Genomic DNA, 15564 nt, shown 5'->3' with positions numbered 1-15564 from the left:
TTGGAGTTAAGAATTCTAGATGGGTGCACGTGTGTGTGTGTGTGTGTGTGTGTGTGTGTGTGTGTGTGGGTGTGTGGTTGCTAACGAGTCTAGTGCAACCTTTGTATCCGTGTGTACATTTGCATCTAGCTGGTCCTCGTGTCCGCCTGTGTGCGCGCATCCCTCGCCACACCTGGGAGTCGCCGCTCGGGTCTCGCTTGTGTCGGAGTCAAATAATAAGCACGCCGGGAACTCTCTAATGAGATGCCGCCTCGAGCCCTACCTTGGCTCTCCTAACACCCCATTATGTCTACCTGCCTGCCGTCACCTGCCCTTCATAGTCTCACGAACACTTACCTCTCGGTTTTACATTTCCTTTGTCCCTTTTCTACACTCGTCACCACAAGTTGCCCTCACGCGCTACACCAACACACGCCACTTGTTCTACTTTCCACAGCGCACGCCCTTTCTCCTAGCGCCTTCTTGGGTGTCATCTGAGAGACAAAACAAAGGTAAACAATTTCTTGGTGGGTGAGCTCTCGTCATGTGTTCACTTATCTTGGAAGTATTAATAACATGAGACGCATAAGATCATCATCAACAACAACAATAACAGCAACAGCAACAGCAACAACTCAACACCACTAACAACAACCGCAACAGCAGCAGCAGCAGCAACAACAACAACCACTGTAACGACGTTAATGAATATTAAAAAGTGTGTGTGTGTGTGTGTGTGTGTTTTTTTTTTTTTTTTTTTTTTTATGTAGGAAGGATACTGGCCAAGGGCAACAAAAATCTAATAAAAAAAATGCCCACTGAAATGCCAGTCCCTAAAAGGGTCAAAGCAGTGGTCAAAAATTGGTGGATAAGTGTCTTGAAACCTCCCTCTTGAAGGAATTCAAGTCATAGGAAGGTGGAAATACAGAAGCAGGCAAGGAGTTCCAGAGTTTACCAGAGAAAGGGATGAATGATTGAGAATACTGGTTAACTCTTGCGTTAGAAAGGTGGACAGAATAGGAGTGAGAGAAAGAAGAAAGTCTTGTGCAGCGAGGCCGCGGAAGGAGGGGAGGCATGCAGTTAGCAAGATCAGAAGAGCAGTTAGCATGAAAATAGCGGTAGAAGACAGCTAGAGATGCAACATTGCGGCGGTGAGAGAGAGGCTGAAGACAGTCAGTTAGAGGAGAGGAGTTGATGAGACGAAAAGCTTTTGATTCCACCCTGTCTAGAACAGCAGTATGAGTGGAACCCCCCCAGACATGTGAAGCATACTCCATACATGGACGGATAAGGCCCTTGTACAGAGTTAGCAGCTGCGGGGGTGAGAAAAACTGGCGGAGACGTCTCAGAACACCTAACTTCATGGAAGCTGTTTTAGCTAGAGATGAGATGTGAAGTTTCCAGTTCAGATTATAAGTAAAGGACAGACCGAGGATGTTCAGTGTAGAAGAGGGGGATAGTTGAGTGTCATTGAAGAAGAGGGGATAGTTGTCTGGAAGATTGTGTCGAGTTGATAGATGGAGGAATTGAGTTTTTGAGGCATTGAACAATACCAAGTTTGCTCTGCCCCAATCAGAAATTTTAGAAAGATCAGAAGTCAGGCGTTCTGTGGCTTCCCTGCGTGATATGTTTACCTCCTGAAGGGTTGGACGTCTATGAAAAGACGTGGAAAAGTGCAGGGTGGTATCATCAGCATAGGAATGGATAGGACAAGAAGTTTGTTTTAGAAGATCATTAATGAATAATAAGAAGAGAGTGGGTGACAGGACAGAACCCTGAGGAACACCACTGTTAATAGATTTAGGAGAAGAACAGTGACCGTCTACCACAGCAGCAATAGAACGGTCAGAAAGGAAACTTGAGATGAAGTTACAGAGAGAAGGATAGAAACCGTAGGAGGGTAGTTTGGAAATCAAAGCTTTGTGCCAGACTCTATCAAAGGCTTTTGATATGTCCAAGGCAACAGCAAAAGTTTCACCAAAGTCTCTAAAAGAGGATGACCAAGACTCAGTGTGTGTGTGTGTGTGTGTGTGTGTGTGTGTGTGTGTATCGTTCAGGTCGCCTCTACGCCATAAGTGACAGCGGCGATCTTCCATTAACCACGAGATGACGATTTTCACCATTGAAACTCGACCTCCCACTTGTTACATATCACAGGCGAAACAAAACAATGGGCTTCCTGAGAATAAGTGTTCGTGAGAAGCTTACTGCATTGTTTAAAGCTTTGTAGTGGACTGAACTTAAAATCATGTAAAAATGAAAAACCTTTACTCTAAACTGAAACTTAATAATTGCCCCGTACCATGAAACGTAGGAAGCAATGTAGATTTACGTAGTTATTATCGTACAGAAATATATTCATAAAGGAATTACTGGAAGGTAAGGAAAAGTTCGAATGAAAATTGAAGACTTTCGAATTCTGCGTTCGTATTGAGTTACAACAGATTTATTTGATGGCAAGAGGAATTATATATAGTGGGTAGCTTGCTGTGTATTGGTTTTATTTGCCGTAATTCAGGAGAATGAGAGTGAGAAGGCGAGACACGTGAAGAATTATAGCGTCCATCATGGTATATGGCGTGATATCCGTGAGGCTTTTTCTTCAAAGGATTATTGTGACTTCTACTGCTACTGTTATTACTGCTGTTACTACTACTATTACTACTACTACTACTACTACTACTACTACTACTACTACTACTACTACTACTACTACTACTACTGCTACTACTACTAATACTACTACTGCTGCTGCTACAGGTACAACTACTTGATAGAACAAAAAATAATGGGTTTAAATTTGAAAAATTTAGGTTCAAGGAAGAGATATGAAGGAATTGGTTCTCAGACAGAGCGATAGATGAATGGAACAGACTGAGTAATCAGGTTGTTAGTGCTGAGTCATTATGGAGCTCTGAGAAAAAAAAAAACATTTATGGATAGGGATGATAGGCGGAAATAGGTAAGTATACTTCATAAAGAGACCTTGCGGGTTCTCTCGTTTTCTTATGTTCTTATGCACTACTACTACTACTATTACTATTACTATTACTACTACTACTACTAGTAGTAGTAGTAGTAGTAGTAGTAGTAGTAGCAGTAGTAGTAATAGTAGTAGTAGTAGTACTGGTAATGCTAATAAAAACATAAATAACAAAATTAATAATGATACAACAACAATAACAACAGCACCACCACCAACAACAATAATAGTAATGATAATGATAATAATAATAATAATAATAATAATAATAATAATAATAATAATAATAATAATAATAATGACAATGATAATAACAATAATAATAATAACAATAATAATAATAATAATAATAATAATAACAATAATAATAATAATAATAATAATAATAATAATAATAATAATAATGGTGATGATGATAATACCAATGAGACCATATTGGTGAAAGTAGTACTGCTATAATAGACCGCAATATATAATAAAGTATGTACTGCTATAATAGACCACAGTACGTCCCCTGGCGGCAGCAAACACAACCAGAAAAGTCCCTCAAATATTATATAACATTTTGTGTGAATTAATGTTGTTTCCTACGTGAACAACGTACAATTTGAATGCCATATACCATTACTAAGAACAGACAAGTCATAAACAGGACAACGAGAGGTTTATAATTTATGTATGAGTGTTCCCCGATAAGTAAGTCTGGTCAGTCAATAAAGAACATTAGTAAGATACAGAGCAATGACACAAAGCCCTGAAGACAATGCTGAGCCATCACGGAAGACTCCAGTGACAAAAATTGAGTTACCTGCCAGTTATCTGAGCCTCTAGTTCTGACCCATAACACACTCCCATTAGCATTCAATGATGCACAAGGCACCATTACCTCTCACCACCAATAGCGAAACCAGACACGACTCACTCTAAGGATTCATTTAGCCATGTTTCACTTAGTAACCTCAATCTGGCCACCGCATTTGTCATTTTCACTTGGAAGATAGTACCTACCTTTTAAAGTGGATTATGTAAATAACTTCCTAACTTCCGAAATATGTATGAGAAAATGAATACATGTAAGGAGTCTTTTTAATTTTGATTTGATTTTATCTTTTTTTGTTATTGATTTTTTTTATTTTTTTTTTAGATGGGTATTGATTAGGATTTCAACAATCTCAAATCGTACAGTGCCTATGTTAATCAGGCTATATTCCCCTCCACACAAATATTGCAGCAATATTTTGAACCGAAGCGTACCCTGTGCCTCGCCCCTCGCCCCACGTTGACCCTGTGAAAGGCTTCCGTACTTCATGCAGGAAGTGCGTCTTTCACTTGTGCGGCTGCCACTGATGTGCACCAAGCAGCGAAAAGCCACATTCATGCCGCTGACTATCCGCCTTCACATGGCTCTCCATTATGCCATTCACCATTGGATTACTCCTCAAAAATAATTATTTACAGTATTACTATAAGGCTGACCTTTGAAGCAGTGTTCTTGCTCTCTGACGTGAATTTACTCCTCTCTTCATTTTCATCGAAAATCGTTGTAAGGACTTCAACAGATAATTAATGTACATTCTCATTTTTTTTTTCATTCCTCGGAAGACTAATTACATAGCCAAAATCATCATATTATCTCATTGCATTTCTCATTATTAACTTATTACCCACGTGCGGCCAACATCTGGGTGCTCCTCAGCCTGAGCACGACTTGCCAAGCCTGTGTGATAGCGACGGCAGCTGCGTCTCACCACTCTTGTCACCCTGATTCCCTTAACTATTCTATTCACCACCACGCGAGTAGCAGTACAGTCATACAAATATTTCACTATTCTATCAGCAGTGTAATATAGATATAAACACAAATATCTATTCAATCAGAAACCATTCCCATCCTAAACTCTCGTAAGACAGTAAATAGCATAAAAACCAACTAATCGTGTTACGCTTTGCTCCCTCGTGTATTCTTCGGTTCCCACACACTGTACTAACCTTTAAGCTCGTCTTTATAATATTAAGGACAAGGTATTACAGATACAAATAAACCAACGCTGAAGGGAGATTTTTGCATGTCAGAAACTTCTCCCTACACAATACACAATGCAGAAAGTTAAATCTGATGACCACATAAAAAGGAAAATAATCTAATTAACAGCAAAAATCACTTTATTTAATTCCCTTTATTAATAATCAGTGAGGGTCGTTGTTCTTGGAAGACATTTGAACTGGTCCTCCTTTTAGTCTATCCCTGTAATAACATAACCTCACTTTTCTAGTAATAAATAAGGGTCATGTTTCTTGTGAAATATATGTAAATTGACACTCCTTTTGGTCTATCCCTGTAATAACACAACTCCCTCCTACCATTCTTAGTAATGAATGAGAGTCGTGGTTCTTTAGGAATATATAAACAAGCACTTCTTTTAGTCTACCATTCTAATAACACAACTGCTTTCTTTGCTTGTTACTAAGTGAGCTCTTTGTGGAATATTTATTAAGCTGACCCTCTTTTTCTAATCTATCATCGTAACAACACAACTATCACATTTCCTTACTAATAATGAATGAGGGTCGTGGATATCCAAACTGACCCTTCTTTTAGTCAACCAGTGCAATAACACACCTGCCACCTTTCAGTAATAAGTGAGGGAAAAAATAAATAAATAAATAAATAAATAAATAAATAAATAAATAAATAAATAAATAACACTCCTTTTAGTCTACCACTTCAATAACACACCTACCACCTTTCAGTAATAAGTGAGAAGCGCCGTTCTTGAGATATAAAAAAATAAAAATAATAAAATAAAATAAAAATAAAAATAACACTCATTTTAGTCAACCACTGCAATAACACAACCACCACCTCGCAACAAAGACTAACACAACCACCACAACCAGCACCACCACCACCACTAACATTACCAAAGTTCCTCCATGATATGACAGAGGCACTGATGATATTTCCCGAGGACACCAGCAGGAGTCTCACAGCGATTGAAAAGAACAGCCAAACGTCCCCTGATAAGAACGAGGGAAAGCTCAATGTCCAATAATGACACAAAGGGTGGCGACACCAACTTTCCCAGATCACTTTAACATTTCATTAACGATTATGGCAAAACTTACCCCGCGTTCGCTGCTGAGGGAGGAGGAGGAGCAGGAGGAGGAGAAGGAGGAGGAGGAGGAGGAGGAGGAGGAGGAGGAGGAGGAGGAGGAGGAGGAGGAGGAGGAGGAGGAGGAGGAGGCAACGAGGACGAAGACGAGGATAAGAATGAGAACGGGGATGAGGAAGAGAACGAAGAGGAGGATGGAATGAATAATAATAATAATGATAATAATAATAATAATAATAATAAGAAGAAGAAGAAGAAGAAGAAGAAGAAGAAGAAGAAGAAGAAGAAGAAGAAGAAGAAGAAGAAGAAGAAGAAGAAGAAGAAGAAGAAGAAGAAGAAGAAGAAGAAGAAGAAGAAGAAGAAGAAGAAGAAGAAGAAGAAGAAGAAGAAGAAGAAGAAGAAGAAGAAGAAGAAGAAGAAGAAGAAGAAGAAGAAGAAGAAGAAGAAGAAGAAGAAGAAGAAGAAGAAGAAGAAGAAGAAGAAGAAGAAGAAGAAGAAGATAGGAAGAAAAAGATGATGATAAAATAAAATAGAATAGAACAAGGAGAAAATAAGTAGGAGGAGGAGGAAGAAAAACACACAGAAGAGGAAAGGAGGAAAGTAAATGGATCGATTGAGAGAGAGAGAGAGAGAGAGAGAGAGAGAGAGAGAGAGAGAGAGAGAGAGAGAGAGAGAGAGAGAGAGAGAGAGAGAGAGAGAGAGAGAGAAACTTCAACCCACAATAAAGACAAGTGCTATGAATGAAACGAGCTATTAACAAACAAGTATACCTCTATCAAACTTATCCTTATTTCCTGAGAACACCAGTGACAAAACGCCTCCCTGTTCACATTGGAGGGAGGAAAAACGTAGAAACACTTTTAAGTTGCGAGAGGAAACACTTAGGGAAACTCAAGGGGCAGACGGAAAAGGGTATTTTTACACTTCACTTAGCTAAGTCGTTTTATTTCATTCAATTTCCATTTCGGATGTGGAAGAATAAGAATCACTTTGACTAATAACGCTTGGCTCAAGGTCATCTGATCGCACTCATCTATCACAACTTCAGCTCATCAAACAACGAGTGAAGCATAGAAGTTATTGTTGTATTGTTTATTATTGTTTGTTTCTATTATTTAACAGCACACCACGTTTGAAAGACGAACACAATTTTGGGCGTGAAAAATTTAGGGAGGAGGTTGTTTTTTTTTATGCCTTTTGTTTTCGCTTTTTTTTTTTCAGAACAATTCTCTCTCTCTCTCTCGCTCTCGTTTTTTCCATCGGCTCTAAATGCCTGTGTGTTCAATGTTGGTGAATAGAAAGGAAAACTTTGATACCTGAACTACGTCACTGCATCGTCTCTTCGCAGCGGAACAGAAACGGGGGTCACTCTCGTAGTTTTATTTCAGTGCCTGAGTAAAGGAAGTGATTGGAGGAGGCAGAGGATAGAAAGAGGCATGGATGAGAACGACGAGTAAGACAAAGGCGACAATAACGACGTCAACGATTAGAGCGACGAGGAAGACGAAAAATTGATACATGTGAAAATAATGAGTTCTTCCTTCAAAGAAAAAACGGAGGAGGAAAAGAAAAAAAAAGAGGAAAGAAAGAGAAAGAGATAGATAGGTTAACAAAGTCTACCTACACAGACACAAACACTACAAAACTGAACATAAGTTAAATATGGAAAAAAAAAAAAAAATTAGAATTGGTCGCTGTTTTCTCAGGTGTTATGATTGTCAATGCGGTGCCGAGGGTTCCGAGTCCATGCCATGATAGAAACTGAAGTGCACGTTGTTGTTTTTTTTCTTTGTATTATGGCATCTTGGATTGCGAATTACTTTCTCTCTCTCTCTCTCTCTCTCTCTCTCTCTCTCTCTCTCTCTCTCTCTCTCTCTCTCTCTCTCTCTCTCTCTCTCTCTCTCTTTCATAATGTATGCAAAAGTCAAATACATAATGGTTTCTGATAATAAAACAATAACTATTCAATTAATTAGTCATTACTTTGCTAATTATACTTTGTTAAAGAATTCGACTACAAATGCAAATGCCAGACATTTAAATAACTATGCTGAACACGGATACAATTGCTGAAATTGAAAATATTGCAAACAGCAGTTTCATTCGAATACAATTACTCCATTGCAAACAGCAGTTTCATTCGAATACAATTACTCCATCATTCATGGTGGTGGTGGTGGTGGTAGTAGTAGTAGTAGTAGTAGTAGTAGTAGTAGTAGTAGTAGTAGTAGTAGTAGTAGTAGTAGTAGTTTTTGTTGTTGTTCCAGCAGTATGTACAAATGTTTTTTGTTGGTATATTTTAGTTTATATATACTACCAGACATTTCCTGATAAATATCTATAAGAAAAATTTAAAAAGTCACCTTAAAAACAAACTCGGCCTTGAGAGGAGAGACACTGGAGGCAATAAGCTAACTAAGAACCAGTAAACAAAAAAGAACACCTCCCGTCTACACTCCGATCAATTACAGCGCGAATCAGTGAATGTCGCGATCAACAAACTGGTGAGCACGGAACCCAAAAGATAGCGAGTTTCGATACTAACTCCCGCTGCTGGTCGCCTTCATCCTCTTACCGCCGTTTTACTACCACCAGCACAACCACGACCCCCACCGCCGCTACCAACTCCACTGATACCATGACTACTCTGAACAACATCATTCATCGTCTATTTTACAAGTTTGAACTGACAATATACATAAGTTCGTAGTCGTGACATTCCATACTGTATCAGAGCAGCCCCTTGTCCTAGTACTGAATTCCTAAAAAATCTATTGTACAGGTGTCAGTCAGAGAGCGACTATTTCTTGTAAGACGTTGTTAAGTATTTCTTATTCACACGTTTACAGGTAAACAAATAACAGCTGAATGAAATGTATGGTAAGGATACGCAGCAAACACTCCTCCGTAATGCAATGATAAAAATTTCAAGACCCAATAGGAAAAGACAAAATATTTAGACCTCTGACGTAATCCCAATCCAACAGGGGAAGGAATGATCGGCTTAATTAATGGCATTGTCTTAAGATGGTTCATTCGTCCAATTAACTCTTTTCCTTCAGTTATCTCTAACCTCTCTCATGCCGCCAAAATGTTGCCTTTCCGCGTATCTTCTGCTGTTATCTTCATGGGTACTGTTACCGTAAACCTGCTAATTGTTTGCTTCTCCTTCCCACCTCCTATGACGCCAGTGCAGAGAGTTTCTACTTCCTGTAACGCTATCATCCTCACCTTAATCGTGCAAGTGTTAGCCATCATTTTCTGTTTCATCCCATTCCCTGGTAAAGTTTAATACACTTTGTTGTACTCCTTTTAAAAGCTTAACTTTCTCCCCAGTTCTATTTTCCACTGAGTACGTACGCCTTGTAACTCCTTTGGGAAATATCGGGATATTACTGGGACGAACTTGGTCTTATACTCTAGAATTGCCCCGTATTGTCATTTTCAGATAACGCCAGTTACGTTTTCTTCTTTACTATTTTAGCCAGTTTTCTATTCATCTACACAAAGCAAAGACAAAACTCTCGCAAGATGAAGAAGAATGAAAAGAAAAATGCATTAACTATTCAGTGGTTCAGTAACATGTATACGACTAATGAACTTCAAGAATAACCCTGGGTGGGGAGGAACGTTGCGTAGCCATGTCATCTCGACGTTATCAACCAAGGTAGGATTGGAAGTAACGGGTTTAAGTTTGATGAGTTCAATTAGGAGAAAAAAAAAAAACAAATTATTGGTTCTCAAAATAAAATGGTAGATGACTTGACATCTACCATTTTATCAAGAAAAAAACAAGATAAGATAATTTATGGATAGGGGTGATGGACATAGGTAGGATCTTCATTATTCTTTCTTTTCTTTTATAGTAGAGGTGTCTTTTCCTGTCTCTTTATCCGCTGGATCTTCCTCCCTTGTGCATAAAAAGGTATGTTCTATAGAGACTGCTATGTCTACACCTGTGTCGTGTCCGTAAGCATCCCAAGTGAAGTCAAACAATGTAGGTCGGCGGTGCTTTAACTGAGTCATTGTTACAGGTACAATGAGTGTTACCGGGCGTTGGCGTGACACAGACGAGAATGAACTCGAAACAAATTAATGTAACAAGGCAAATTTACGCGCAGAAAACACCCTGCATAGAACAACAGCAAACAGTGACAAGATTATGGTGGAGGGAAGACATAGAATGAAATATATCTTTATTTCTGTAACGTTTTGACAGTGAAAGAGAAATAAAAATTCTGCTTCATCCTGTATTTTCACACCACCTTAGTCCACTTAATTGTCTATTCTATATAAACAGTGAAACAATGAAACAGTGAGACAAGGAGATAATAAAACATAAATCATCACACATGGCCCACTGACTTCCAATATTCACATGTTTATAAGAGGAAAACAAGCAAGAATTGGAGCACTGTCTCAGCACACAGCGACGACGCGGAAGTTATAAATATCAGGAAGGGAAGTAGAAAGATAGAGGTCAATGAATAAGAGAGAGAGTGTGGTGATACCAATGGTCTTAGATTCTGCACCAGATATCATTATTTACCGCACAGAACGACCCGAAAAATGGGGCCAGGAAAGGCTCCGTAATGAGGTTAACGTATGTGAGAGGGGGAGGAGTGACACTTCAGAACATCTAACGTCATTAAAGGTGATTAAGGAAGAGATTAGATTTATAGGTGGCATTCTTTATGAGTGACATTCCTCTTAAAATTAACGGTAACTGAGAGAGAGAGAGAGAGAGAGAGAGAGAGAGAGAGAGAGAGAGAGAGAGAGAGAGAGAGAGAGAGAGAGAGAGAGAGAGAGAGAGAGAGAGAGAGAGAGAGAGAGAGAGAGAGAGAGAGAGAATGGTATCAGAGACGAGTGTACGTAATTAACGAAAATTACACTACATGGCAGGTGTAATATATCTGTATACTACCCACGATCTATGCCCCGCCATCAGACCAACACAGGAAGGAAGAACACCTTGGCGAGTCTTGTACGTGTAGCAAAGTTCTCTCATATTTTCAAGGTAACTATTTAGTAAATGTTAAAGGAAACAGGATGAAGGAATAATGAGGGAAGCTCCTCAGGCGTCACTTTAATGTAAATTCAGGCGGAAAACTTGCAAGGAAATGTTAAAATCTCCTCATCTTGATATAATATTTTTCATGGAAATTTCGCACAGGTCTTGTACTAATTTGCATATATAAGGCAGGTTCATATTTTCGGTGACACGAAGCGTAAACTACTACTAAGTAATGCTTCGTCTAAGTGAGCAAACACTGAGAGTCGTAAGGATGGGTAATGGTGAGACTTGCAAATTACTGTTAAAAGTCTTCTCTTCGTTGGACTCTTTCCGTCATAATATTTCCCGCGTTGTCTCCTGTCACTCCAGCGCAGCCTTCAGACCCACCCAGAGCAGAAGTGTTCCTGCCAACATGACTGAATTATTGTTATTTCGCTTAAAATGGACGCTGTGTCACTCTGAAGCACATCACAACTCCAATCTGGTCACCACTACTAGACAATCATCAGTCTCTTCGTGTTCCCAGCTTGCAATAGAACCTCATACATATATTTACTTGATCTCCACTCGCCTGGCTCCACTCGCGTTCATCCCCTTCCACCATCCATCAAGACAGTTTATGTGTTTCTATGGTACAGTTGGTAATCAATGCTTTAAATGCTGCACCACATTTATTTGCATCCCTATTCTTGTATGTCACTGCCTGTAATACTGAGCAACTAAGATGTTATATAAATTTAATTTGTTGGGAAGCTTGGACTGGACACACTCTGCAGTAAGTACGTTATTGTTTGTACAGTTGTGGGTGAAGCGGTAATGCCAATAAAAATACATTCTTCTACACTAGCACAGGCAACCAGGCCACGCGGGGGATGAAAAAAGCGTACTATTGGCAAAATTCTGACCTGGTATAAGCCTGAGTGATGAAAACGCAAAACTGTTTGTGTGTCTGTTTTTCTTACCTGAGGGATCATTGCTTTTCTAGGCTGTCAATATAGTTCACCTGTTTTCGCTTTTTTCCATGCATCTCTTATACCAGGTTTTCGAAATGGTGCAATACTTCGATGACATTTACCTTCCTGTAAGTTTAGAGAGGCAAAGGACACACATCAACATCGTGAATGACCTGCATTAGCGAAATCAACCTTGACATTTCTGAAATATTGAGCTGGGTGTGAATATTCTATTAGCGATTTTTCTTTTTCTCTTTTCCATCCATTTATTAATACCTATATATGAGTCTCCCCTCCCATTCTGTCGTTATTGCTGCAGTGTTTCGTGGTCACTATTGAGGTTGAAGTCGTGTCTCATATCCATACATTTTTCTATATCAACTACTGCAGATATACATCGCGTTTCGACTTCAATTCCCTCCCTTGTAAGCCCCGGAATGACCGAGCTTACTTTTCTCATTCTTTCTTTGCAAATCTTTGTATAATATGGCGTATATTCTTGGCTATCAAAATCCAATCCGGAAATCCGTTGAAGGTGAACTACTGAAACCTGTCTTACTCCATTCATTCTGTCAGAGTGACATTAAGCCTATATTTCTAACTTTATTTACAAGCATGTCTAAATATCTTCTTTAAACGGTTTTAAAAGTCGACGTTGAATAACTCTTAAATTGGTGAACACTGCAATACAAATTGGTCATGAAGGCTGGAATGGTAGATCTCACTGATGAGGTTACGTGAGAAGTATAGGAGTAGCCTGGACAAGAAATGTTTAGAGAGGAAGATGGCTGGAAATGTGTCAGTGGTAGCATATTGTGAGTGCGTGATGTCCTGCAGCCTTCGTAACTCAGACAAATGGCACACGTGCCGAGGACGGACAACACATTCTATGACCCATAAACAAAGGTCACACGTACGAGTGGACGGACGCCAGCCCCTGTGACCCGCACGCAGCGGTCACCGTGCTGAATTACAACCTTTGTGCTTTACAAAGACCACACTTAGGGAAGACTAAGCATCACTATCAGGAGTACGTATAGACTGTCAGTCAGGTCAGAGGCGTCAGTACTCCTGCAATGAGTCTGGTGCACGCCATCCACACCTAGACTCTATCCGCCACCAGGGTACGAAGTTTGCCTCACAGCATTTTCCAAATGTCACATGCTGAGTGCTTTAAAATTACCTCCGTGTTGTCCATTAAACCGCAGCTTTCCGTGTTGCCTCGCGGCGCGGTGGTCCGTGGAGGTACCGCTTTTGACAACCGCGATCCCAGTAACAGTATGGACACGAGTGTCTCGGGTGAAGGGATCCAAGTTTAAATATGCTAGGAAAATTGTAATTCGAAAACACACACACGAAATACTAATAATAAATGAACGTAAGCCTGAGAAGACACAGCTCAAGCCTATGATCTGAAATGTTTCTCTTGTCTCAGTAAAAACTTAGGCCTGTTTATTTTTCAAGTACTAATATAACGACAGTTTTCTTATGATTCTATGGAACGCCAGAAAACAGATAACACAGACGCGATGACAATCATGAGTCAGACCCATTTCTCAGTGGTGGTGCACAGATCTAAAATTTCCGGTCACACTTCTGCAGCGACCTCCCCGATGGCCGGTGACAAGCTGAGGCGTCAAGGCCAGCTGGACTCAGGCACTTGCAATTATATATATATATATATATATATATATATATATATATATATATATATATATATATATATATATATATATATATATATATATATATATATATATATATATATATATATATATATTTTCCTCTCTCTAGAGAAATATCAAAGGACGAGTCAATAGAATGTTGTAGATGTCATATTAGAAATTACTGAGTAGTATGTGTGTTAGAGGGAAGAGGATACTTTTCCCTCATCACGATCAAATTTTGCGATGGAAGACATGTTGTTAATGGTTAAGAATGCGCGCTGGTATGTAATGCTTTTTTTTTTTTTAGTTCTTCCGTTAACGAAATGCTAATAATTATATATACATTATCTATGAATTTTGCTTTTTTCTCGTTAAAACGTCCCGTGTCTTTCCTTCTAGAAATACATTAGTCACCATAGCTTAGTAATCTTAAATACTTCGCACCACCTTAACGAAACTTACTCCCGCATCATGACACAACCCATTTACTCAAGAATTTTCCCGGTTAAAAAACTGAAGCACTTATTCAGAAATTCGTAAGGGTGATTGTTTCCTTGTATACTGTGAGTGGCAGGGAAGAGACTTACTTGATAATTTGAACCTTATAATCCTCCATGACTTGCTGTGCTGTTTTTATGACATTACGTTATCTGATGCCACGTTCATTATACACAATTAGCAACTCCTGCCCTCCGTAGCCCGTGTCCTGGCAACGCACGTCAAGGCACACACCAGTATTTAGTATATTCTTAATTCCGCCCGCATTACCACCGTACACTCTCTCTCTCTCTCTCTCTCTCTCTCTCTCTCTCTCTCTCTCTCTCTCTCTCTCTCTCTCTCTCTCTCTCTCTCTCTCTCAACTAGTAATGTGTCGCGCATCATTAATGTTTGTCCCTACCACTGCGCCACTGCTATCATTACTACAACCATACTCATAACAATAATAATTACTACTACTGCTACTACTACTACTACTATAACCACTACTAGTACTACTATTACTAGTGCTACTACAACTGTGGTTCCTATTGCTTCTCTTGGCGGGCAGAACAATCGATCTCGTGGCAGTAGCTTCAGGAGTAATGACATCAACAAAAGAAACAAAGTAAGCAATACTACTATCTATAGTAGTAGTAGTAGCAATAGTAGAAGTAGTAGTATTGAGAAATACAGATAATGTAGCAGAGTCGCGTCTCAGCGTAGCACAGCAGCAGCACTTTCGCTCTCCACAATCTCGCACCAGCAGCGAGAAACAATTTCGCGATGCACTCCGTATAAGTGGAGAAGCACAAATGGTCCTTGAGCAGCACCCGACTAACTTAACGCGAGAATAAAAACATGTATTGAACGGAGGAAAAAAGAGAGATGTATATGGAAGCCTTCAAGCCTTTCTCAAAGATGCCAATAACCAACAACAATCACGTCATCGCAGGTGTGACGTGAAGGTGACCTTTTGCTTGTCACCTGAGATAAGAAAACTAGAGAGAGAGCGAGCTAACATTTCCCAACAGTCAACACCTGGCAGCTCAGAGGCTTCCCGGCAGCACGAAGCGGCACGACAGGTTTTCCACTTTGCGGGAGAAGAGGACGAGCAGTGGCAGTAGCCCGATAACAGTGGCTGAAGGAGTGTGTAGGGAGATTGTGCCGGCCCGCTCCACCGCCGCCTCCCCGGTCGCTCAGTGACGTGACTTCAAACTTATGGTTCTTTTTGTATTTTCTTCACGTTTCTCTTGAAAAGCAAACAGTTAACAAAAAGATGAAAATGCGAATTGTGTTCTACAGCTCAGGTACTCGAGTGATTTCCAAACAATGATATATGAAACATAATATGAAGAAATGTAATGTAGGAATATTT

The 15564-nt window shown here is 39.6% G+C and overlaps 2 protein-coding genes across 7 annotated transcripts in view; one reads left to right on the top strand and one right to left on the bottom strand.

Moving 5' to 3' along the window:
- The window catches only part of LOC135091114 (uncharacterized), a 544598-nt gene that overhangs the window by 272372 nt on the left and 256662 nt on the right, over positions 1–15564 (bottom strand). The gene's annotated exons all lie outside the window — the stretch shown is intronic.
- LOC135091095 (zwei Ig domain protein zig-8-like) overlaps positions 15262–15564 on the top strand; it is a 70039-nt gene continuing 69736 nt past the window's right edge. The window contains exon 1 of one of the 2 annotated variants that reach the window (XM_063988470.1): positions 15262–15564. This exon is cut by the window's right edge and continues 68 nt beyond it. The gene's annotated coding sequence lies outside the window, so the exon portion shown is untranslated. The other variant, XM_063988469.1, reaches the window with a different exon arrangement.

Source organism: Scylla paramamosain, chromosome 3 (genome assembly GCF_035594125.1).
Source record: "Scylla paramamosain isolate STU-SP2022 chromosome 3, ASM3559412v1, whole genome shotgun sequence".
Lineage (NCBI taxonomy): Eukaryota > Metazoa > Arthropoda > Malacostraca > Decapoda > Portunidae > Scylla > Scylla paramamosain.
This window is presented reverse-complemented; position numbering and strand designations above follow the sequence as displayed.